Source organism: Canis lupus, chromosome 28 (genome assembly GCF_048164855.1).
Source record: "Canis lupus baileyi chromosome 28, mCanLup2.hap1, whole genome shotgun sequence".
Classification (NCBI taxonomy): Eukaryota; Metazoa; Chordata; class Mammalia; order Carnivora; family Canidae; genus Canis; species Canis lupus.
Window position 1 is genome coordinate 15,187,701 of NC_132865.1, and position 25,853 is coordinate 15,213,553.

A 25,853-nucleotide genomic window follows, 5' to 3' on the forward strand; every position below is an offset into this window, starting at 1 on the left:
CTCATGTTCTATTCCTTTCATAGAATAGGAAAGAAATATTCATTGGATAATAGACTCTCAAATTTAGCCTACCCACTCTCTCAATGCTTCTGCACCTTGTAGTTGGTTAAGTGTGGCCATGAACCAATGAGATGGAAGAAGCATGCAGCAGCTTCCAACAATCTTCTTTTCATAAGTAACAGGTGATTAAGTGCCCTTTCCTCCACTTCTTCTCTGTCCCTTTTCCATACACCTGCCAAGAGATGGTAGAGCAGTGAGAAGAGGAGAGCAGTGAGAAGAGGGTCTCTCAGGATCTCTTGGAGAAGAGCTACATGCTGGCCCTAGGCTGCCCATTTCTAGACATTTAGATTAAAAAGAAATAAATTTTATTCTTCCTCAAAGTCTTGAATAATATATTGTATGTAGTAAATATTGTTAATCATTTAATATTGTAATATTAGGTGTAAAATTGCATTAGATGTGATAATATATATCTTACATAATATAACACTATAGATACAGATTATCTACATGCATATTTATATATAGAGAGAGATGGATAGATTTGTTTTGAAAGGGTAATAAAAGCTAAGTATTCACTTTATAAGAAAATTGATTTTAGACTATAAAAATTTTAATAAATTGCTTTTGGACTATAAAAATAATGTGTATATACATACCTATAATCCAAACACTAGTAGTTCTAGGCTTACGTAATTTGGGGTTAGTTTTTTCTCCGTATGCCAAACTTTTTTTTTTTTAAGATTTTATTTATTTGTTTAAGAGAGAGAGAAAGCATGGATAGGGGAGGAGCAGAGGGAGAGGGAGAAGCATACTCCCAGCCAAGCAGGGAACCCAGTGCAGGACTTGATCCCAGGACCCTGGGATCATGACCTGAGCTGAAGGCAGACACTTAACTAACTGAGCCACCCAGGCGCCTCTCCTTATGCCAAACTTACTGTTATATTTTAATTCTGGCATATTGTTACATTATTTTGATAATCTAAAAGCATCTTCTAATGAAATCAATATTTGTTTCCATTATCCTTTTGAAATGAATCAATATGCAAGTAAGTGTGAGTGCTCATAGACAGTAGATGTTGAAAACATGTATGCTGTTTTCTCAATTATTTTATTGTGGTAAAATACACCTAAGATTTACCATTTTAACTGTATTTCAGTGTATAGTTCAGTGGCATTAAGTGTATTCATATCAATTTAATCATCACCATCATCCATTTCCACAACTATTTCCATTTCTTAACATTGAAATTCTACATCCATTAAACAGTAACTCCCTTTTCTCCCCTCCAGCCAGCTCTGGGCAACCAACATTCTATTTTCTGTTGCTATGATTCTGACTACTCTAAGTACCCATATAAATGGAATCATATGCTGTTTGTCTTTTGGTGATTGGCTTATTTCACTTAGCATAGTATCCTCAAGGTTCATCCATATTGTAGCATACCTCATAATCACCTTCCTTTTTAAGCTAAAAAATATTCCATTGTATATATCTCTCTTTTGATTACTACTTACATGGAATATCTTTTTACATCCTTTTTAAGCTGCAGAATTTGTTTTTGGTTTTTCTATTTCTTTTTAAAGTTTCCTATCTCTATTGATACTTCCATTTTGTTCATACATGGTTTTCTTCTTGACTGTCTCTATATTTTCTTTTAATTTTGTGAGCAACTTTAACAAAGTTTTAAACTCTTTATCTAGTAGATCTGCCATTGGGTCTTTCCCGGGGACCATTTGTTTTGTTTTGTTTTGTTTTGTTTCCTATTTCTTTGTAGGCCTTGTGATATTTTTTTTGTTGAAAACCAGAAATTTGAAATTACTGTAGTAACTTTGAAAATCAGATGCCCCTCCTTCCCGAGAGTTTTCTGTTTTTCTGTTTGTTTTGGTTTTGATTGCTATGTCTCTGTGTTAAAGATCAGTCAGAGGTATAAACTTCTTTTCAAACCTTTCCAAGACTGTGCCTTTCCCTAGGCATGCACAGTGATTTTCTAATTTCTGCTACATAAATAGAAGTTGCTTTTGAATATTTGGCTCCCACAGTGCAAAAAGAGAAAACTGAAGCAAGACGAAAGGTTTTGTCCCTTTAAATCCTCTGGAAGTCACTTTAGCCAAAGGAGAAGGGGGTTGTAACAATGGAGGGAGGTACAACAACAATGGCCATCATCTCTGTGTCTGCCTTTCTATGATCTGAAGCAGCCATCAGAGATCAGATGACAGATCCCTAATGTTTTTTGGACAGAGTCTTTAAAGGACACCCTGGCCCCTACAAGCTGTACATAAGCTGCTCCCAGAACTCATGCACAGCTGCCTTTCACTTGGCTGCAGGTGGCAGACAGATAGTTGCTATAGTGACAGGAAAGAGCTAAAGTTGACCAAAAATAATTGTTTACTATCCAAGGCTTCCCCTGGAAGTAGCAAACCTTCAATGGACTTGAGAATCCTAAAATAGTTAACCCGGACAGACTTTGCCCATGTAATTGTTGAGTAGGGAGATGGATTGTTGGTGGGCTCCCTACTGTGCCATCTTCTCAGAATCCTCTAACATGCAGCTCCTAAGGGCCTTTTTTCCCCCCTTTTCCAATGTCTTTTATCATATTCTATAGTGAAGGGATAGGAAGAAAAGGAAACCCATAATTACAGATATGACCGTGAATACATCATTTTGGCCCCATTTGGGACTGTCTTCAATAATCTCAATGGACCCTGGTTGGAGTACAACTAGCTAATGTCCCTTAAAGGAGTCAGCTTTGGTCAAAATCTTTTTATGGTGGCTCACTTGTATAGTAGAATAAAACAAAGAGAGTTACTAGCCCATCTTCATATTGTTGTAAGGACAAGAATTTTATTTTATTATTGAGTACATCATAGCTGGATTCTACAAAAAAGCTTTGAAATTAGAAATAATTTTGTTTAAAGATGTGAAAAATGCTGAACATCTTTTGTATATTCATTTGTTTTTTTCCCATTTTTTAAAAGATTTTATTTATTCATGAGAGAGAGACACACACACACACATAGAGAGAGAGAGAGAGAGAGAGAGAGGCAGAGACACAGGCAGAGGGAAAAGCAGGCTCCATGCAGGGAGCCCGATGCAGGACTCAACCTGGGTACTCCAGGATCAGGCCCTGAGCTGAAGGCAGATGTGCCCAACTGCTGAGCCACCCAGGCATCCCTTTTCCTTTCTATCTTAAGAGTGTTTTCATTTTTAATGCTAATGGAAAAATAAAGACTCTTTAAATTTCTACTCAGTTATAGTAGAGGTGAAGATATAAATTTAAGTAAAGCAACTCAATCTAAATATATTTCTTTACCAAAATGAATTTCTTCATTATTCTGAAATTCCCATTTCTTACATCTTCTCATTTGGGGATAATAGAAGAGGCATTAGTCTACACAAATCTGTAAAGAAGTAATTTCATCTTCTGTTAACTAGCATGCATATGAGGTAATTAGATAAATCTGTAATGAACAATATGCCTTATATATAGACTGTGGGCAGGGCACTGTGACAGGCAATTTTTAAAGATCCCTATGAATGAAACATGTGTTGTTTAATTTTATAAACTGTACCTCTGGCTGAGAGAATGACAATGACTGGCATTACACTAAATAAACTGTCAGATGGCTGAGAGAAGTTTTCTAGAATCAATTCATCAGTTTTGGTGTGATCTTTCTACTGCTGAATTGTGTTTACAAGATGCCTTACTTTGGCATTCAAGGCTCTTTGTTTTATGGATCAAGTGTATATATAAAACCTGAGCTTTCATTGCTCCTTGACTATCATTTTCACTTCATCCAATTGGTTTACTCACTCTCTCTCTTCACACCTCTGTTTTCTCCTCACAGCATTTCATTAACGTAGGTTGTTCCTCTCCTCCTAACCAAATCTTTTTCACCATTTAAAACCAAGCCCATTGCTATTTTTTTTTCCCCGCTGTTACTTTCCTCCTCTAAATTGTAATACGTCTTTTGTCTGGATCAGCATTTAGGAATTATTCCCCTGCTGGCTTGCAACATTTTTTTCTTCTTACCTAGTACTGACACTTTAAGGTTTATAAATAACACACTTGAGAAAATTCACTAATTAATCAGCTATCATGCTTTGATATCCACCAAATGACAACTGTTTATCTCATTAAATGCACTTCTCCAAAAATTTTACCACTATAAGTTAAATATTGTTATTCTCTTTATATCTATACCAAAAAAGAGGCTCATAACTTGTAATACATTTTAAGTAGATTCATATTTAGCTAAAATCACTGAGATACATTTTCTAATGTTGATGATATTCAGCTTTTTAATATTTCTCTGAAATTTTTAATTCATTCTTTTCCAGTACTTCATATTTTTATCTAAATATCTCCCCAAATCATTTAGCTTCTCACTAAGCACCTTTCTAACACTTATCATCACTATATTATATATTAAATGCTCACTGGTTTATTACCTATCTTCCCACTTTAGAAAATAAAGTCCTTTTAACACTGTGGAAGCTTAAGTGATTGCTCAGAGCTCTTCTGGGTGACTGTTCAGCAGGCAGACAGCTATAAAGTGATTCAGGGATGGAAGCTCCTTCTAACTTGTGTTTCCACCATTCCCTAGACCTTCCGTGTCCTTGACCAGCGGATAGGGGTAAAGAGTGAGGGGAAGTTTGGGTGAGGTTTCCCCCCTTGGAGGTGGACATCATTTCCTCCCAGAATCCATTAACCAGAACCCATACACATGGCCTTGGATAATTACAAAGGGATCTGGAAAATATATTCTAGGTGTGTGCTCCAAAGAAAAGGAAACAGGTTTAATGACAAGAAATCAGACTAAGAATACAGATCATATGATCTTGCAAGGTTGTGAAGAGAGTAGCGTCTATTAAACTTCTTGGTATATCCTATAGCTTTGAACACATGAAGCGAACAAAAAAATGACTGGACAACAAGTTCAGTATTGATGGAGGGACTGTTTATATTCATTTTTGGACATTCTGCAATGCCTGGTACAGTTAACTACTATTAATTAGAAAGAATTATTTGAAGTCAATTAATTAATTAACATAAAATTTTCATTAACTTATTGTAACCACAAGAAGTGAATAGGTTTAACTGGTTTCTTAGTGGCTGTGGTCATGATTATCTTTGTTCCTATTTGGAGAGATATGTCTGTTAAGTTCTCTTTTTCTTCAGGAGTGATAGTCACGGTTCAAGTAAAAGTAGAGATATTTAGACATAGACTATATACATATTTCTATAAAAAAAATGAGAAATGCCAAGCAATTACATCAGATTACCATTAGGGAGAGACAGAGGAGGAAATGAGAGAGGAACATGTGCATAGCTATAATATTTTAGTTCTGGTTAGGTGATAGATTTGGGGGATATTTCTTATAGTATTAAAAGTAGGTACAAAAGTGGTGATGAGATACCACTTCACCCCACTTACCCCGACCACTATCAAAAAAGCAGAATTAGGTGTTTGTGAGGATGAGGAGGAAATGGAATCCTTGTGCACTGCTGGTGGGAATGTAAAATGGTGCAGCCGCTATGGAAAACAGTATGGAGATTCCTCAAAAAATTAAAAATAGGATTACCTATGATCCAGAAATCTCACTTCTGGGTCCATATCCAAAAAAATTGAAAGCAGGGGTAGGAAAGGATATTTGCACACCCCTGTTCATAGCAGCCTTGATCATAATAGTCAAAAGATGGAAGTAATCCAAGTGTCCACTGATGGACAAATGAATAAACAAAATGTGGCACAAACATACAACGACTATTATTCAACCTTAAAAGGAAGGAAATTCTGACACATGCTACAACATGGATGACACTGGAGGGCATTATGCGAAGTGATATAAGCTAATCACAAAAAGACACATGCTGAATGATTCTACTCACATGAGGTACTTAGATTAGTCCAATTCATAGAAACAGAAAGTAGAATGGTGGCTACTAAGGGCTGGTGGGAGGAGGAGCTCTTAAGTGGTGCAGAATTTCAGTTTTGTAAGATGAAAAACCTTCTATGAATAGGCTGTGGTGATGGTTCCCCAACAGTGCCAATGTACTTAATGGCAGTGAACTATATATTAAAAGACTGTTAAAATGATGTTGTAAATTTTATATATTTACCAGTTTTTAAAATAAATAATTTTAAAATGTAAATGAATAAATGGATAAATAAAAGTTGGCCATTCAAACAATGATGAAAGTGCACTGTGAACCAAAGGTTATGATCAACTCATTTTTGTTCACCTAGATTACTAAAGGAAAAAAAAAAAGCAAAAGAAAGAATTAATGGCTTTGTTTATATAACGCCAAAATAAGTGGTTTACAGGCTCAATTCATTCATTAAATTAAAAATAAAACCAAAATGTTGCTTATAATGTGTGCCCAAATAATTTAACAAATAAATGTATTTTTCAAATGGTAGCTTTTTGCAAGGCAACATAGTTGATACTGTAATTTATGATTAAAAACCTGATCCAAAACAAACAAACAAACAAAACCTGATCCCTCAACTCATTCTTAAACAAAGCAATTCTCCTTTGTTTTCCCACTTAACTTCATGCTGCTGTTTAATGTCCCTTTAATGTTAACACATCTTTTTGGGATTGTTTACTAAATGTGAAAGTATTCATAATTATTCCTGCATCTGGTCATCTCAGTTCATCCGGGATTCACTGCTAACATTTCAGGCTTAATAATAGATGTGTTTATTATCTATGAACTTGTCCATTTTATTTTCTCCCAAATTATTCAGTATTATTTCAACATTCAAAAGGAACAGTTTCATCGAAATGTTTTTCAACAAAGTAGCCCATTGTCAACATATCAAACAAAAGTACCATTGGAAATAAAACCAGATTTTATGTGTGTAGGCTTTCCTTACATATGAAAAGGAAAGTTTCCTTGGGGTGGCTATTTTATCACAGAAGTTCTATGTTCATTTTCAGTGGTAGTAAAATCTATTTGTAATTCTCTTTGATATCAAATTTTATATCAGTAGGTTGTATATCATTCTGTAAATATGCTTCAGGGTTGGTCCCCAAAGATATCTGCAAAACGGCTATGTCATTCTTGGTGGTGTGATCCTCTATTTCATAGAATAGTTTGACTTCACCTCTTCACATTGAGACTACTTGGATTACATTTTTTCCCCTTTCTCTCCTCCTACAACTGCTCTTTGACATTCTTTCTTTTCTTTTTCTCCTTCTCTTTCTTTTCTACCTTCCCTTTCTTTTTTGGCCATATTACGGTTTTTCCATCTTGGCATATTTGCACAGCTTATTTGCATTGGAACAGTTTGGCCTCTGTTATTTCCAAACCTCTTTAAATAAGTTGTGACAGTAGATATTTATAGAGGGCACTTTCTTTCAGGGATCTAGTACTGAGAAGATCACCTTGGTTTTTCATTCTAAGGTAAGGGCAGGATAGTTACTATCACTTGTTGAAGAAAATAGAGGTTGCCTAATTAGTAAGCAAAATTAAACTATGGCAAAATCGATTCAATGGATGTCATATGCAGTAGATAACAAGAATTATTTGAGCTTCACAACTATTTTTATTGTATTTTAGCACTTGTTTATACATATATATGTTACGTGGTAGAGAGCACGCCTGGTTTTCAATGTCAGTCTGCCTTTCTTACTGGCTGGAAAGCATTAGGCATCCATTTACCCTTCTAGACTTCACTTGACTCAGATATAAACATGAAGGTTTGAATTGGATCTTTAAGGTCGTTTAGTTTGAAAAAATCTGTAGTTCTTCCTAGATATAATTTATTTGTTATCTTATCTCTCTAAGGGGTTGTGTGTCTGTGTCATTGTTGCCGAATCATAACAATGCTTTGCATAGCCCTTCCTAAAGCAAACACACACTCAAAAGTCACTTATAAATCAATGATGTTCTGTGGTTATGTATTTTCAGCTGTGTATCTTCATGCTTTAGCATAGTCTGGTAATAATATGCTATATTATAAACCCCAAGAACAAAAAGCTAAATATCACTGTAATTTCTCTAAATGGCAACAAATGGTACAGAAATGTGCCCAGTAGCTCAGTGAAAGAATAGGTGGGAAAAAATGTACAATTATCATTGAGAAAGAGCTGCATAGGATCTCTGTGGAGAGGAAAGAGCCAAGCTAGCATTATAAACTAGCTGAATGACATGAAATACACATAGACTTTTAACACCACAGGAATCATTTGAAGGCTGGAAGCTGTCAGGTTTAATGGCACTAAGTGAATAGGTGAGAGCAAATTCCCTGAACCAGTGGAAATGGCTTCACAGTCACATTTTTCTCTGCTACTTCAGTTTGATAAGCAGACAAGGTTGTTTGCTCTCTGAAAACTGAGAAGCTTTATTCCTCAGATTGAAAGTCATCATCATGTGACATTTAAAGACATAAACTCGGTGGAGAAATGTAAATTAGAAAACAAATATGCTGAAGGATAAGACAAGTGAGCATTTCCATGTGAACTTCTCTGGCCCAGAAGACAATCTATTTACTGAAATAGGATGAGAGCAGGGAGTGACAAGAAAAGGGAGCTGAACGCTCCCCATAAAGAAAAAAAGAGCTAAGTCTTCTGGTAATATGGACTCCAAAAGGTTAACAGAAATGATCAAAAAACCAGGAAAGGGGACAGACTTTTGACACCAATACAAGTGAGATTACACATAGAATATTTAAAATAAATCCAACTGCTATTGCATAGATATGACAGCATATAGGTAGAGCTGCTTATTTCTTTCATAGACTTAGTTTCTCTTCCTGCTCCCTAAATATTGGTAAAATCTATTAGCTATGGCTAAGGAAAGGTTTTCTGTTTTGGTTCAATCTGAAGTTATTAAAAAAAAAATCAATTGAATTAGAACAGCTAATGAATTGTTACAAGGTGAACACGTCCATACAAATACCACCCAGGTAAAGAAATTGGACATGACTCGTTAGAGAGGTTCTCTCCAGGCTCCCACTGGCCAGAACATTCCCACTCCACTTCAAGGACATCTCCCGATTTTTAACAGGCCATGTGTTAGATTTGCCTATTTTTAACTCAATATTATGTTTGTGTGATTTTTAACTCAATATTATGTTTGTATGATTCATACATATTGTTGCACATAGCAGTATATTTTCATTTTCTTAAGTATCTACTGCATGAACATATCTTAATGTATTTACCCATTTTGATGCCGATAAATATTTGGGATGTTTATGCTGTGAATTATAATGAATAATGCATCTGTGACCACTCCTCCATATATGTGGCATTTAGAGCTTTTTCACAGTGTGGTGTTTGTGTCCCAAGAGAGAAGAAATTGAAACAGTGAGGTGTTCCTAATACCTAAGCTTGAACATTCCAGATACCACTTCTGCATACCTCTGTTCAAAACAATCAAGACACAACCCAGATACCAAAGGGAGATAAGTTCCTTAAGTGTGCATTGCAGGGGCAAGAAATATTTGGAACAATTATACCAGATGAAACCTCTGAAGATTCTATTCATATTCTTAACCAGTCACCACTATAGACAAATGGTTTGCAGGCAAAAGTAATCCCCAGAGTTGGCTTCTGTTTCCTCGAGGGGTGATGGTCCCTCAAGTCCTGTGAACTTTCTTTCTGTTGTCTTCAAAAAAATTTTGTAAACACTTTTTCCCACCTTTTCTAGGCACTCTTGGTTTGCATCAGACCAACTAAGTAGGAAAAAAATTATTAAAGACTATTGCAGTAAGGTAGAATGATTGAACTCAACTTTGCTGAAAGTAAAGGTGAGGTGGGAGGGCATATTTAAAACCAGGGGGTGAGCTAATGGAAAAGTACTGAAGGATACTAGGAGAGAGGGTGGTCAGTGTGACCAGTCCATCTGTGTTTGCTAATTTTCCTTTTCTTTTCTTTCTTTTTTTTTTTTTTTGAATTTAGGCAGTTGGCCTCCTACAGGGACTGGGGGATAAAGGTGCTCTCTCCTTCAGTGACCATGTTTCAAAGAGGTGGTTCCCAGGTCCTTCAGAAACATATAATCCCTTGAAAGAATTAAGAAATTTGCTTGGGCCAGTTGATAAAATCCTGTAAATTCAAGACTGTCTAGCAACTTGTGTTTTTGACAAACTCTTCAATCTTAATTTTAAGCAGTGTCATCAAAGCCCCAAATTGGATGTGAGAGCCTGAACTTTGTACTACTCTATTTCTATGTATTTCTCCTCCCAGGGTCAATAGGTCTCTACAATATGCAAATGATTTTAAACAAACACAAAAAAGGCTTTTTTGGAGTATTGGCAGGGGAGGTGAGGAGATAAATATCAATTGTAGAATATCAGACTAACTGGGGGTCTGAGTTGACTACTTAATGTAATCTGATATCTTTTAATATTGTTGCTTATTGTATGATTAATTCTGGAGATAGTTTATTGAAGAAATAAGCATTTGTTATAGTTTCTACTATTCATTAGGCATTATGAAATCAATCGAGGCACACGATGAAGTGATAACTTCTTTACTATTATGGAAAATGTAGTCACAGGTCGGGAAATATATGCTATCAAGTGATTTGAGGCATTAATGGGCTATGATAATATGATATGGGGCATGGGGATGGAGCTGTAGGTGCATAGAGCAGGGGGCAGTTATTTACCTCTCAGGGTCAGGGCTGGTTTTGTAGATAAGGTGATGCCATTGCTTACATATTCTATAATTATACATATTCTACAATTACATCTTTTCTTGGAAATTGCATTCAAATATTCAAGATGCAAACACAGTTGATATTTGCCACCTGTAAGCTCTTTCTCAGAATTTTATGTTACCCTTGGGGACCATTATTTGCACATCCTTAGTCTGTATGATTCAGCAATGGTGCCACTTTTTAGGGATGTATCAGAAAGATTACTTTTATTATTGGCACATTATTGACCCATTACCATAATTCCAATTGTGCTGGTCCAAGAATGATTGGTGCAGGAACACACGAATCTCCCAAACTGGTTTGATTCCAATGAATCCCAGGATTTACATGAATGCCTCTTCCCTTGGAACTACTGGCAGAAAGAAGTGAGCCATGAAGTGTCAGGGACCATTATAGGTATGCTGAGGATAAATCCAGCCAGCAGAAGGCTAAACCAAGAGATAGAGAGAAAGAGATAACTTAATAATGTTATCTGAACTCCTGGACCAAGTCTAGACTAATGTTAAATTTGTGCTTGGACCTTTCAGTTATTTGCATTAATAAGTCTCCTTCACTGAGGAACTCAGTTTGGGTTTGTTTTTTTTCTCGTGTGCAATTGGAAGGGTTCTATTGTATAATAAAGCAGATAGTGTAGAGACTTTGATCCACCTAAGCATACTCTGATTCAAAATATTTGAGAACATCATCTATATCAGAGATTGGCAAACAGTGGCCAGTGAAGCAAATCCTTTTGAAACCATCTTGATTGTCAGAAGGAATTAGAAGAACTAACCTGGCACTAAGGCATGTTTGAAAGCCTGCTGAAGCATCAGGTATAGAGACATAACTTCTGAAGGCAACACTGCAAGTCTTCCCATCATTGTAGGTCCCATAGTCAGTTACTTAAGAATCTTGCTCTCCATTTGACAGACAACTGCTTTCCTGTTTTGCCTAAAGTCCTAATCCTCTTTGTTGTGCATGCAAATACGTTTGATTTTGTGTTATTTAAAAAACAACAACAATAATAAGCACCTGAACTCCCACAGGCAGAAAAAGCAGACTGTTAGGAGGAGTGACCCTGCAGAAACCACGGGAGACAAACAGAATAAGATCTGACGTTTAGCAGAAGCCAGACACTCTGTTGAGAGAACTTTAGACTTCACTTCCAATCTAACAACACTATGGGGAGTTACTAATACTCCCCATGCTGCCCATAAAGAAACCAAGGTTCAGCAAAGCTGGGTAACTTATTTAATTAAAGTCATACAGAGAAGTCATAGGGCTGAAACTGGACCCCACGTCAATGACTCTCTCCCATAGTCTCTCAGGTTCAAAATTATGACTGTGACCCAAAGAAATATCTGGGGGTCTCTGGATGGCTTTATAATTGTTGATTTTATGACTGAGGTGGCATTTGTTCAATAAATTTAATTTAGAAAACTGTTTTGTAAATAAAGTTTTATTAGAACACAGGCACACGCATTTGAATGGTGTTACCTATAAGCCACTCCATGGTATGAGGGCAGAGTTGAGTAATTGTGACAAGAATTATATGACCTGCAAAGCTGAAAATGCTTACTGGCCCTTTTCGCAAATGTTTGTTCACCCCTGATGTATATAACTTCTCTTGGACTTAAAGCAACAAGTAATAGAAAACCTGACCACACAGGCTTAAAACAACCAGAAAAACTTATCTCATATAACAATCTGTAGCACAGTTCATGGTTTCAGGTTGGTTAATCCAGTGCAACAAGAAGAATTTTGCTAGAAGTTCAACCATCTGACTTCCTCAACATATCTCATGGGCCATAATTGTGCTAAATGGTCCATAATGGTGCTAAATGCCATTTATAATTATTGGTGAAGGGAATGTAATTACGATGGTTTGTTTAGTCCAGTTAGGATTTAGCTTCTGGGCCTGGGGTACATGGGCACCTACATATAGTTCTCTTCCTCTCTCTTTCTCTCTCTCACTCTCTCAGTCTATCTATTATCTATCATCTATCTATCTATCTATCTATCTATCTATCATCTATCTCTATCTCTACACACAAATCATACGTATATACACATATAAGACTCTATACAAATTATGAATGCCTATACATAAAACTAAAATTATGATTATAACCGTAGGTATGTTTTTTTTTTTTATATATATTTGGGACTTCAGTGCTAAACAGGCAGAAATATGCTTTGCTCAAGCATGTTTTAGACCTGGTTGTAGTGTGGTGACCCTGGAGTAATGGAGATAGGATAAAATTTCTCACAATAGATCCTATGCAAACTGAACTCAAACTTTAGAGTGGAGATTCTCTTTGGTTAAATATGAGGAAAATTCTACTTTTAACAAAAATTGAGCCAATAGAAAATTTCAGTTAAGGCATTATATTAAATTATTGCAATGAAACATATTGTAATGAAAGTTTTGCTATGATCAACTTAATGAAAAAGAGTTCTCCAATAATTAAAATGAATGTAAACACTCTACTTAAGAATATGGGCCAGTCAGCCTAATTGCCTAGGATCAAATCCTATCTCTGGCAAATAATTTCTGTGTATTCTGTGGCAAGTTGGTGAAATCCTCTGTGTCTCTGTTTCCTCATTTGCTAAAAGAAGATAATACTAGAACCTGCCTCACAGGATGGCTGTGGATATTAAATGAGAGAATACATGTACAATGTTTAGAACAGTACCAGGGACATAAGCCTCTACACATGTCAGCTACTATTACTATAACTTAGGAATATATCCATTGAGATATCCACACTGTCCCTTTTACACATACACATTTTCTGAAATTTTATTTATTTATTGACCAAACTGAAAATTCTCTAAGACACTACCATCCTGCAGCGTAATAGGAGATCCAAAGAAAACAATGAACCCTAAAATGTTTCAAATTATTTATATTTCATGAGCTTCAATGAGTCAATGGTTTCAGAAGCTTTTATAAGAATAAGATTATTGGCTTCAAGCACATACGAATTAGGTTTTGTAGAGTAAAAATTACATTGCCAGGATTTAAAAGTGAATAAAATCCTTAAGAATATGCTCCTTGTAGTCCAGTCTCCACAGATGGGATGCTACCTCATGTCCAGTATCTCTCTTACTGCTTTGCAGATATTAATCACTTCTCTGTTTTTCATGGGAGAAGATTAAGGGGCACTTAGGAAGGTGAGGTGGCTATCACTGAATTGAGATGTATAAATTCTGGGAATGTGGAAATGCAAGACAGTGTAGTCATTGTTCACACAGGGAAGGGGATGACAATACTACTCTACAGTAGTGATTTGGAAACCTGTTCTCACCTCTCCCTGGGGAGGCCTGATGGGAAGTGCTGCTGCTCTAATTCCTTCCTCAGACCCATGTTTTAAGTCAGCAAAATATTTGATGGAGACTGCTGTCAGCAAAGCATCAAGGGACCAATGATGAGGTGAATAGAGGGATGAGAATTGCTGGAGTTCTCTGATAATTACTGAGAAGCTTTGGATCAGATCCAGATCTCATTCTTGCAAGGCAGAGGGTGATAATGGTGGTTAGGACTCCTGGCTCTGCGTTCGAACTGTATGGGATGGATCCTGGTTCCATTCACCACTTCCTGTCTGCACAGACCTTAGCAAATCATTTGCAACATCTGTGCTTCAATATACTCATCTTATTTAAAATAATAATACCTACCTAATAGGATTGTTATGATGGATAATAAAAATAATAGCTATCTATCTGTGTGTGTGCATGTGTACACGTGCATACCTATGTATTGCTGAGATCAATGTTTGACACAGAATAAGCACCTAGTATCTATCACCATTACTTTCATGAAAACTCCCATCACATCTCCATTTCTCCCAGAAACTTTAGAAAAGTCAAGATTTATAGGATACTAGGGTCTTCAAGACCCTCTCTCAGACAGGGCAGGCTGAGCAAAATACTGCTGCAGTATCTGTTTAAATGGAATCTTTCACAAGTCTAACAGAAAGCTGTTCTCTTCAAGGCTGTCTCCATCTGATTTTTTTAATCCACCCTAAAATATTAGACAGCACTATATTTATATCAGGCATTTAATCATTGAGAGCTGTAACCAGGAAGCCTGACTTGTGTATAAACTTCCTTCTTGAGAGACTGGAGCAGCATTCAAATGTACTGCCCTTCTCCACTGGCGTGAAAAGCGCTCTCATTGGACTAGCTGTCCAGTTATTGACTGCACTGTCCAACTTGACCTTTAGGGGCCAGACATGAAAGCACTGAGGTGCAATTAAGTCTTCTGTTATTCTCTGCAAGTGGAACATTTTAATGTACGAAACCTATCTGCATTCTAGTTGGAGCCTTGTGCCTAAGACAAAGAGCTGGGCAAGGCAGACACAACACAGTTTGGTTTTGACCAGTAAAAACCAAATTAACTTTGTTTAATATAAGCAAATTGGTTTTGATAATCACATTTTATTTATATTAAGGCAGGAAAATATATATCTATTGAACCATATTTGAAACTGGCCATGTTAAATGAACAGGCATTCCTAATGATAGGCTGCTATGGGTGCATTAAAAAAAGACCTTAAAGCATTTTAAGCATTAATGATTAGATTTTTAAACTTTTTAAATACTGAAGACAAGGCAAACACTCTACCTAATGCTGTAAATGATGGCAATCAATCACTGGCAAGTAGAGGAGGTCATCTGCTAAGAGGCTAGAAAAGATCAATATGGTCTCCTAGCAACAGACCCACATACTGCAAGATCCTGCAGCCATCTGGGACCTTTCAATCTCTGACCTGACCCAATAAACCACAGCAGGGTCACTCTCTGCATTTCCATAGTGCTAACTCAGAGAACATATTTCCCAATGACAAAGATGTTAGTACTTATCAAATAAATATGAGGGGCAATGAACACCTAATACAGGATAGCATAATAGAGAGTTAATTAACTTCTATCTGTGGCAAATGATATTTACTTGGACCTAGATAACACTGTATAAAATAAAACTGAAAGTACAAAGAAAATCAGATGCTCTTGCTTAGCAAATTCTAATTATAGAAATTAACAAAAAATGAGAATCATTGGGCTCTAGGGTCTGGTAGTGTTTATTTTTGTTTGTTATCCTAATCTATATCTTTTATATAACAATCAAAATAATTTTCCAGATAGAGAATGCTTTGTTATTCTAACCTTATCCCAAATTGATCTTTAATTATATATTTTGCTTCAATTTTTTTCATAACCTTCCGTTTAAACCCAGTCATTTAAATTAAGAACGACAAAGACAAGTCATTATAATACAATGTGATATATACAAATCATATGCTATAACGTGATCCAAAATGGAACACTTTACCTAGTCTGTCTTAGGGATGGTGGAGGCAATATTTCTGGAGGATTTAATAGTTGAACAACTTTCTTAGTTAGTCACTCTTTGAACTGAGTTTGCCTGGTTTCATATACCCGATCTGAAACTGACCCAAAACTAGTTAAACTGCATAATATTTTGGTGCCTTAGATATCTTCAGAAGGCACCAAAATATTATGTTATTTTTATATATATAAATATAAAAAAACAGGTATTGGAAGTTGACCTAAGTACTAAGTTAATGTGTGCAAAGTGCTTATAAAAATATCTGGCATAGGGGTGCCTGGGTGGCTCAGTCGGTTGTGTGCCTGACTTGGTTTTGGCTCAGGTCATGCGATCAAGCCCCACATTGGACTCTGTGGTCAGCTGGGAGTCTGCTGGAGATTCTCTCTCTTCCTCTTCCTCTGCCCCTCCCCCCACTCACATGAGTGGACTCTCTCTCATCCTCTAAAAATAAATACATGAAGCTTAAGAAAACATCTGGCATATAGTTAGTCTAATAAATATTAGTTTTCATGGTTATCCAAAATAACTAATTTGATACATGCTAATTTCATCAATTAACTCGGTCAGTATTTCCTGATAGCTTACCCTGTCAGGCAAGGCTCAGCCTTGATTCCCAAGTTCCCAAACAGTAAGCATGAGACAAAGTTCTTGTTCTCATGGGGGTACATCCTTGAGATCAAGTGCATTCATCTGCCATATAAGGCATTGGGAATAGATGTCTTAAATTTTAAATTCCTAAAATGAGCAAAATAATACAAAGGAGGCTGTAAGCATGGGAGGCAGAGTTTACCATACTTCTTGAAAACTCACTTTGCTCCAAGGAAAAGATGAGGGAAAAGAAATCAAAGTTAGACTTAAATGTTTTTCAGGTTGTGTAGGCAGTTGGTGTATGATGTGATTTGAGAGGCACTATTGAAAGGCTCAGGCTTCTAAAACTTTCTTTAACGATAAAATTCTCATTATTAGAACTTCATTAGTTGAGAATAAAAAAACTATGATCCTTAGGGCTCACTTTCAGCACACAATTTTTTCTGATAAGGATGAAAAAAATGAGTCACAATGATCTATTAGTACAGTATGAAGATCAATCTATCAGATATGAGCTTGCCTGTCACCTGGGAAGGCATAAGAGCAGTAGAAGAAAGAGTTGGAGAAGAGTACAAGAATTTTCCCTAAGGACAGGAAGACATTTGCAAGCCCTGCAGAGGAGGCCCCTGGGCAACCTGAGGTTATAGGCCTGAGGGCTGGCAGTATCTGGCAAGAGAAGGAAGGAACATGTGATGAATGGTGAGTGAGACTCTTCACTCAATCCCCAAAACATGGCAAAAGAAGACAAGAAAAAGAACACATTGCTTTGTTTTGTTAAGAGAAAGTGTTGTGCCCAAGATTGCGAATCCGAGAAACCACCAAGGAGCCGACACCGATGCAAGCGCACGAGGGTTTATTAGCAAGCTCAAGCTTGGGTCCAAGTATAACACAGCGGAGCAGGGACTTGGACCCGAAGTGGGTTACAGCTGGTTTTTTTATAGGCTGGTCTAGGGGATTTCCAGAAGGGATGGAAGAATTCTAAGATGGGACTTTCTACCACGGGCGTGGGCTCTGTTGTCTTTCTGATATGGGATTCTCTGCCGAGGGCAATTCTGAGCTCTGTTGTCTTTCTGATATGGGATTACCTGCCAAGGACATTGAGGACATTCTGCAGTTTTTCCTCTTAAAGTTCAGCTATTATTCACAGGGACCTAAGATGGCTGTACTTGTGCTAATGCTAAACTTTAGGTGGGATGGCCTTAATTTTTCTTGGCCTCCACAAAAGATGACCTAGATTCTAGTTCAGCTTTATCATTAACTATCTCTGTGACCCTGGGAAACTCATTTAATTTCTCTGAGCTTCAGCATCTAAAATATAGCTTCACCTCTAAAATATCAATATCAATACATCTCTTGCTAGACTGTTGAGGATCAAATTAAATGACATATGTAGAACTTAGTTCATGTGGTCGCCATGCAATATATAACATAATAATGACAGCCTGCCTGGGAGGCTGAGTGGGTTAAGTTGCCAAAACTTGATTTCAGCTCAGGTCATGATCTCAGGTTCCTGGGATTGAGCCCCACGTAGGGCTACTTGCTTAGCAGGGAGTCTGCTTGTCTCCCTCTCCATTTGCCCCTCTCCTTGCTTGCATTAGCTCTCTCCCTTGCTTTCTCTCTCTCAAGAAAATAAATAAATGAATAAATAATGACAAAGATAATAGTTATTTTATTATTTTCATTACCTTAGAGCATAAATGTCCCTAAGAGAGGAAGGGAAAAGGTGCTCATTTCTCATGTCATTATAGTATCAGGTAGAGGGCATTAAGTTGGGGGCTTTTATACTATATATATACGGCTTAAAACCAATATGTGAATACACAAGTGTGAATGTCTGCATTGTGCCCAGTGTTGTGCAAGATATCATGGAGAATACAAGAAAAGTATGAGATGACCATCATTCTCAAGTAACTTACCATCTAGATGGTGAGACAAAAAACCATAATCCAGAGAAGCGTAGTGCAGCCAGAAAGTAAGGCTTCTAAGAATAGAAAATAACTAATCTAGGGACACCTGGGTGGTTCAGTCAAACCATCTGACTCTTGATTTTGGCTCAGGTCATGATCTCAGGGTGGTGAGACCGAATTTCATGTTGGGCTCTATGTTGGGTTCACACTGGGTGTGGAGCTTTCTTAAGATTCTCTCTCTCCCTCTCCTTCTGCCCCTCCCCCACCTCTCTTTCTCTTTCTCTCCCCATTGCAAAAGAAAAAAAGAGAGAGACAGAGAAAGAAAGAAAGAAAGAAAAGAAAGAAAAAGAAAGAAAGAAGAAAGAAAGAAAGAAAGAAAGAGAAAGAAAGAAAGAAAGAAAGAAAAAGAAAGAAGAAAGAAAGAAAGAAAGAAAGAAAGAGAAAGAAAGAAAGAAAGAAAGAAAGAAAGAAAGAAAGAAAGAAAGAAAGAAAGAAAGAGAAAGAAGGAAAATAATAAAATAACTGATCTGGGTGTTGAAGAATGGAAAGAATCTGGATGAAAGCAATTAAAAGAAGATTTTTCAGGTTGAGAATGGCATAATTCAAAACAACTGATGGAATGTATAGAAAACCAGCCAAGGGATAACATAAGTCAGGGAATAAATAGAAGGGAAAGAAATGGCCTGGAATCATAATGTGGAGCCATCCATGGAGAGCCTTAAGAAATGATAGCAACATTTCTTGCACAGCCAGAAATACTGTATCACCTCATAAGATGAAGTGTCAGGTCTTGAGTTTTTTGAGAATAGCAAATAGCGCACAGGATTAACAATGATAGGACTCATTGGTTACATATAACTTAGGAAATAAGCCATAGTAAACATGGTTCTTTTTTCTCTGTAGATACAATTCATTGCCTGATATCAAAACAATCATTTCCAAGGAAAAATAGATTATGAAAAAGAGTAATTACACATTTGGCAACATAATAGTTGCCTTTACTTTTTTCTCTATTCTTGTACGGATTTCCAAATAGAGTTGGCAAATGCAAATTACAAACATATCAGACATTTCACAAACATCCCACACATTTCCAGGGCAGCTCTGAGCCAAATATGGAACCAAAGTCTGGTAAATAAAATGTGAGATCACCTCTCAGAACATCTGACAGAGAGCACAAAACTGCTTTTTTTTCCCTCAAAACTGGATGTTCCCACATTATGGATACTCACTCTGAAACGAAAGGATGTCAGATATATATACCTCACTAGTTGATCTATTCCACCACAGGCAGCCAGGAGCTAGGTTTGTAAGGAGGACATACAATAAATGAGAAAATGTTTTTAATGGTATTGAGATGAAGCACATCCCAAGCCCTTCTGGCTTAAGAAAGGGAGCCATATCAGTAGCTCTTACAAACAGTGTTCAGGGATCAGAATCACTGATTCAGTAAAACAGTATCTATCGACACAATAGAATAGGAGACAGAACTCATTTGGCCTTATAATCCACAATAAAAAGCTTTATTTGTGTTGTTCCAGTCTCTTGGCTTAAAAATTGAATTAACCTAAAATAAATAATAATAAAGCTGAGAATTAATATATTTTGTATTACCTGATCTGTTGCTACAAATACAAAGCAAACATTTAAAATGTTACTCAAAGCACTGACAAGAAACTAGACTTTTTTTTTCTGTATCATGGAAAGAATTTTCAATGTCAAAATTTAATAAGTAATTCATTATTTAATATTCAGCTTAATTAAAGATCCAACATCATTCATTATAGGAATAGGGGAGAAAAATAGGAAACACTTTCTTAATGTGATTTGGGGTATGCAAGTCTATGAGGGAGGTGTGGTTGGACATGAATGGATATTTTCTCTAATCATTGAAGCTTTCATAAATATATGATTCATCTTACTCATTCTTGAATTTCATGAAAGGTGTATACTATATTACTTTCCCTGAACAGAAAGGACTGATTTCCTATTTACTTATAGTTAACACATTATTATTGAGCAATAAGCACTGTATTATTTTGAGGGTGTTGCATAACTTGGCATATTTTAGGAGTTTCTGTTGATTCCCTGTAAGCAGACTCCAGCACAAATGAGTTACCCTGTGGGCAGGCTAAATACCAAATGTTTCAGTTTCTGAGATCTTGTCCAGACTTTGTCCCTGAGCTGCTGCCTCAACATAGATCGCCATATTTCTATCACCACAAACCCTTGATATTTAATGAGCTTTTCTTTTTTTTATTCTTAGATTTCCTATGAACTGAGTCACTAGCAATTATCTATGACAAATTGAGAGATGGTGATTTTATAGGTAGAGCGAGAGGGCAGTAGAGTAGCTAAGATGAAAAGCATGGCTGAAGTATACAAGACAGAAAAAGAAAAAGAAAAAACAATAGGTCTGGGTAAATAAGAGGTAAGAATAATAGTGCTATAATCAGAAACACATAGAGTACCTAATACTGAGAGAGAGAGAGAGAGAGAGAGAAATGCACAAAGAGAATTTTATCTCCTCTTGTTGTTGTTGTTTTTTTTTTTTTCAACTTACATCAAGTCTGATTTAGTTAGCATATGTTGGTTGCAATCTCTCCCTAGCAACAGCCTCTCATTGGTCACTGAGCCCCCATGGGATTCCATGAAATCCAGCCCAGCTTTATGCCTAAACACAGAGCCCCACCACCATCCTCATGATAAGATAAGCAGAAACAGTTTGAAAGGACAGCAATAAGACCAATTCTTTTTTCATTGAGACCTAATGATCTCCCCTAAGGGTCCACCTTATCAAATAAACCCAGACAGAACCAATCTCTTCCTACCAATTAAGCTCTCATCCTTTTGCAGTAAGATCAATAAAAACATTACTGAGGTATTGGTCGTCTCAAATATGAATATGAGCATGCATAAATTCAATTCTAAATGGCAGAGACACATCTGGAGAGAATGTTTTGGAGCAAAATACACCTGGGACCTCCTAGAGAGCCAAATTCAAAGTCAGGCAACACTTGATAAAACTGTCTGCATCATGACTTAGTTATCAATACATTGAAAGGAGATTTTTATTTTTAATTTATAGATTCACCTATAAGGAGATCCTACAGCACAAAATCAAGAATGGAACCATAGAAATTGTGATGAGACTATTTTAATGTCATACCAGGTTGTTAAATTGTTAAATTTTCTTGAAAAGAAAAGCAAAACTCAATCATTCAATAGTAAATTGAAAGATTGCTCAGGATTCATCACACTTTTTATTCACTCCACATATGGCAGGAATGCCCAAGGTACTTTAATTTCTATAAAGTGTACTATTTCTAGTATTTTATTTTATTTTTTTAAAATTTTTATTTATTTATGATAGTCACAGAGAGAGAGAGAAAGAGGCAGAGACACAGGCAGAGAGAGAAGCAGACTCCTTGCACCGGGAGCCCGACGTGGGATTCGATCCCGGGTCTCCAGGATCGCGCCCTGGGCCAAAGGCAGGCGCCAAACCACTGCGCCACCCAGGGATCCCCTATTTCTAGTATTTTAAATAAGATTTTACTGCCTCGTATATATCTATGCTCATTTCTTTGTTCATTTGCTCTCACAACACTGCAGTCTCCACAGAAGGAGTCTCAAATGAAAATATATTTTAAGGCAACTGGACAATAATGAGTGAAATTTAACATTTCCTTTTACTGTAATGTATGATTTCTCCTATTATAATGGGTGTCCTTGAATTCATGCCAAGTGAAGCATTCCTCTCAGAATCTCTCTCTGGAGATGAGGACAAACTATACACTGCTATGGTATTTGCTGAATTTCCAAGGAAAAAAATGCTCACACTCTCACCCCACCAAGTGGAACATCTGGAATGGGAATTAAGACAATGCTAAAATGGTGTTAACAACTGGATTGCAGCACTTCCTTGTGTTGCCAAATTCTCCTAAAAATGCGTCTTCCTAAAAAATCCTATGCTGCTGCAGCCTAAGGATCTGAACATCACTGTTCCAAAGCAAGGAAATTTATTATTAATAATTATTAATTATTATTATTATTATTATTATTGCCATTGTGATACAGAGACAATGAAACGTGACACTGTTTCCTTCCTTAGGAACTAACAGCAGGGAGAAGACTGCAAAGTAATTTCACTTTGCTTTCCGTGTAACTTGATTTCCACTTCTCAGGGGACACAGTGATAAGAGGCAGCTGCAATCTGAAGGTTACACTGACCTGTTTCAATGAATGGACAACAGTGAAAGATCCATGTGCCCTGAAGTCACAGAGATTATAGTCATTCCTAAGATACCTTTGTGGAAAGATTTTTTTGTCCTTACTTCTTTGTCTGGGTCAGAGTTCTGCTGGTTTCTGTTAGTTCAATAAACATTGAACATTCACTATGCTCCAAGCATGGCACTGTATAATGGGGGTATGAAGATGAATATTAATTCAAGGCCCTGTCCCTGTAGTGTTAATGGACATCACAGATGTGCTCAGATTCACTACAACATGGTACAATGTAGGAAAAAGCAAGCCTGGGAAAAGGGTGGTGAGGCCTGGATGGATATTTGAAGCAGAAGGCTGTCTGATCAATTTTAAGAAGCCCTGTGGCCGTCCCAGAAGCCTACAGAGGGGGTACCTCTGTTGATCAGGCAGTTAGGCTTCTGCCTTTGGCTCAGGTCATGATCCCAGGGTCCTGGGATCGAGCCCTGCATTGGCTCCCTGTCAGCACAGAGTCGGCTTCTCCTTCTCCCTCTGATCCAATCTCCCACTCATGCTCAGGCTTGCTCTCTCTCTCTCTCTCTCTCTCTCAAATAAATAAATAAAAATCTTTAAAAGAGAAAAGAAGAAGAAGCCCTATGGGAAAGGCAGAAGGCGGGTGTTAGGATCAATAATTGTTCTTCAGAGCATACTTTCACTCGTACCCTCAATGTTTACTGAGTGACTACTATGTGTTCAGATTGTCTCAAGTTTAATCATGAATCAAGACAAGTAAATTATCATAACCAATAAGGGAAATACTATTGTAGAAGTGTAAGTGGTTATTATGGGTTGAATTGTGTCCCCTCAAAATCCATGTGGTAAAGTCCTACCCCCAGTACATCAGAATGTGACCTTATGTGAAGACTGGGTCCTTACAGAGGTAATCCAGTTAAAATGGGATCACTTATTAGGATGGGCTTTAATTCAATATGATTTCATACAACACCCAGTGCTCATCACAAGCACCCTCTTTAATACCCATCACCCATTTAGCTCTTCCCTGCCCACCTCCCCTCCAGAAACCCTCAGTTTGCTCTCTCTAGTTGAGTCTCTTAGGGTTTGCTTCCCTTTCTTTTTTCCCCCTTCCCCTATGCTCATCTGTTTTGTTCCTTAAATTCCACATATAAGTAAAATCACATGGTATTTGTCTTTCTCTGATGGACTTATTTCACTTAGCATAATATCCTCTAACTCCATCCATGTCAATTCAAATGGCAAGATTCCATTCTTTCTGATTGCTGAATAATATTCCATTAATATTATTGTCTTTGTCATTCATCAGTTGACATTGTCAACTGTCAAATGTCAATGACATTGTCTTTGTCCATTCATCAGTTGATGGACATTTGAGCTTTTTCTATAATTTGGTTATTGTTGATAATGCTGCTATAAACATCGGGGTGCTTGGTCTCTTCGAATCAGTATTTTGTATCCTTTGGATAAATACCTAGTAGTGCAATTGCTGGATCATAGGGTAGTTCTATTTTTAACTTTTTGAGGAATCTCCACACTGTTTTCCAGAGATTTCTTAAGTATCTACTAGTAAAAGTTATTTCCTAGGCATCATGGGCACCGTACAGAGCTATATGGGCCCTCAGGGAGTTTATAATCTGAGTCTGACACAGACTCCATTGTAAGATACTAATTGATTACAAACAGGTTTTTTTTTTTTCTAGGCTATCAATTCTTTTCATTGATCTATGTGTCTCTTTTAATGCTAGTACCATACTATTTTGATTATTATAACTTTATACTATAGCTTGAAATCAAGATGTGTCATTCATCTAGCTTTGTTCTTTCTCAGGATTGCTTTGGCTATTTAGGGTGTCTTATGGTTCCATGTGAATTTTAGTGCTTTTTTTTTTTTTTTTTTTTCCATTTTGGTAAAAAAATGCCATTGACCTCCAGCTGTAGTCCACAATTGGGTGGGGTTGGAGACTGTGCTCTGCAATTGGGTGGGGTCAGTGGCTGGAGTCCCTGCCTGGGCAGGGCTGCAGGCTGTGTTTCAACAACTGGGCAGGACTACAGGGTAGGTTCCTCTGCTAGGTGGGCTTGTAGGTGGGGCTTCACAACTTGGTGACACAGTAGGCTGGGTTCTGAGGCTGCCCGAAGACAATGTTGGTCTTCCTGGTTCCATGGGGCCAGAGGCTATGCTTAGCAATTGGGCAGAGCTGTTGGCTTGGCTTCCTGTGCAGGAGTGTAGGATGAGTCCCATGGTTACTAGGTTGTCTTGCCAGGCTTTTTGGATAGATAGGACTGGATTTTACACTCAGAAACTGGGCAGGGCTACCAATTTGTTTCTTTGCCTGGACAGGGCAGTAGAATGGGCTCCATGACTAGCATGACCTATTGATTGGAGACCCAGTAATAATTTGGATTCTAGTTAGGAATGTGTAAGAAGCATAAAAAGGGAAAATAAAGAATTCTAAATGCATGGAAATGTTTTCTAATAAAAAATTAATTCTATCATATTTTAGCTTTTCATTTTTATTTATTGTGAAATAAAATAAACACAAAAGTGTACAAAATTTGTACAAATTTGTGTGTTCAAATAAAGTGTTCTTATACAGACCCTAATGGTCATTTTACGATCATGAGTTTTATATATATATTGCCAAGAATTAGTGAAGGAAGTGAAAATTTAGCTGTGTTTCCTATAAGGGTCTCCCCTATCTCAGCAATATTATTAATAGATTTATAATTTAAGGAGCACAGGAATCAAGAAACCACACACTGACCAGGTGACCAATCATTTTTTTTTCTCCTGAATTGGAAATTGATTTTGGTGTTAAGCAGAGCTGGAGTGATTGTCAAATGCACAAGTCACTAAAATGGTTATAGAGGTGATTATTTCAAACCTAAGGACTAGAGTTAGCTCGTCAGATCATTTGCTTCGTAACTAAGGAGAACACATAGCTAATTGAAAAGGCAATAACAGCCTATAAAGGAACCTACAAAATTGCACTTGCAAGGCAGCCCCGGTGGCCCAGCAGTTTGGCACTGCCTTTAACCCCCAGGGTATGATCCTGGAGACCAGGGATCAAGTCCCACATCAGGCTCCCTGAATAGAGCCTGTTTCTCCCTCTG

The 25,853-nt window shown here is 37.1% G+C and overlaps 1 long non-coding RNA gene across 1 annotated transcript in view; it reads right to left on the minus strand.

The window, feature by feature from the left end:
• The window catches only part of LOC140620226 (uncharacterized), a 74,111-nt gene that overhangs the window by 23,105 nt on the left and 25,153 nt on the right, over nt 1-25,853 (minus strand). Inside the window, exons 2-3 of the long non-coding RNA XR_012020005.1 lie at nt 10,912-11,104; nt 73-232 (exon numbers count right to left, since the gene is read on the minus strand). This is a non-coding gene — a long non-coding RNA (uncharacterized lncRNA). The remainder of the gene's footprint in view (nt 1-72; nt 233-10,911; nt 11,105-25,853) is intronic.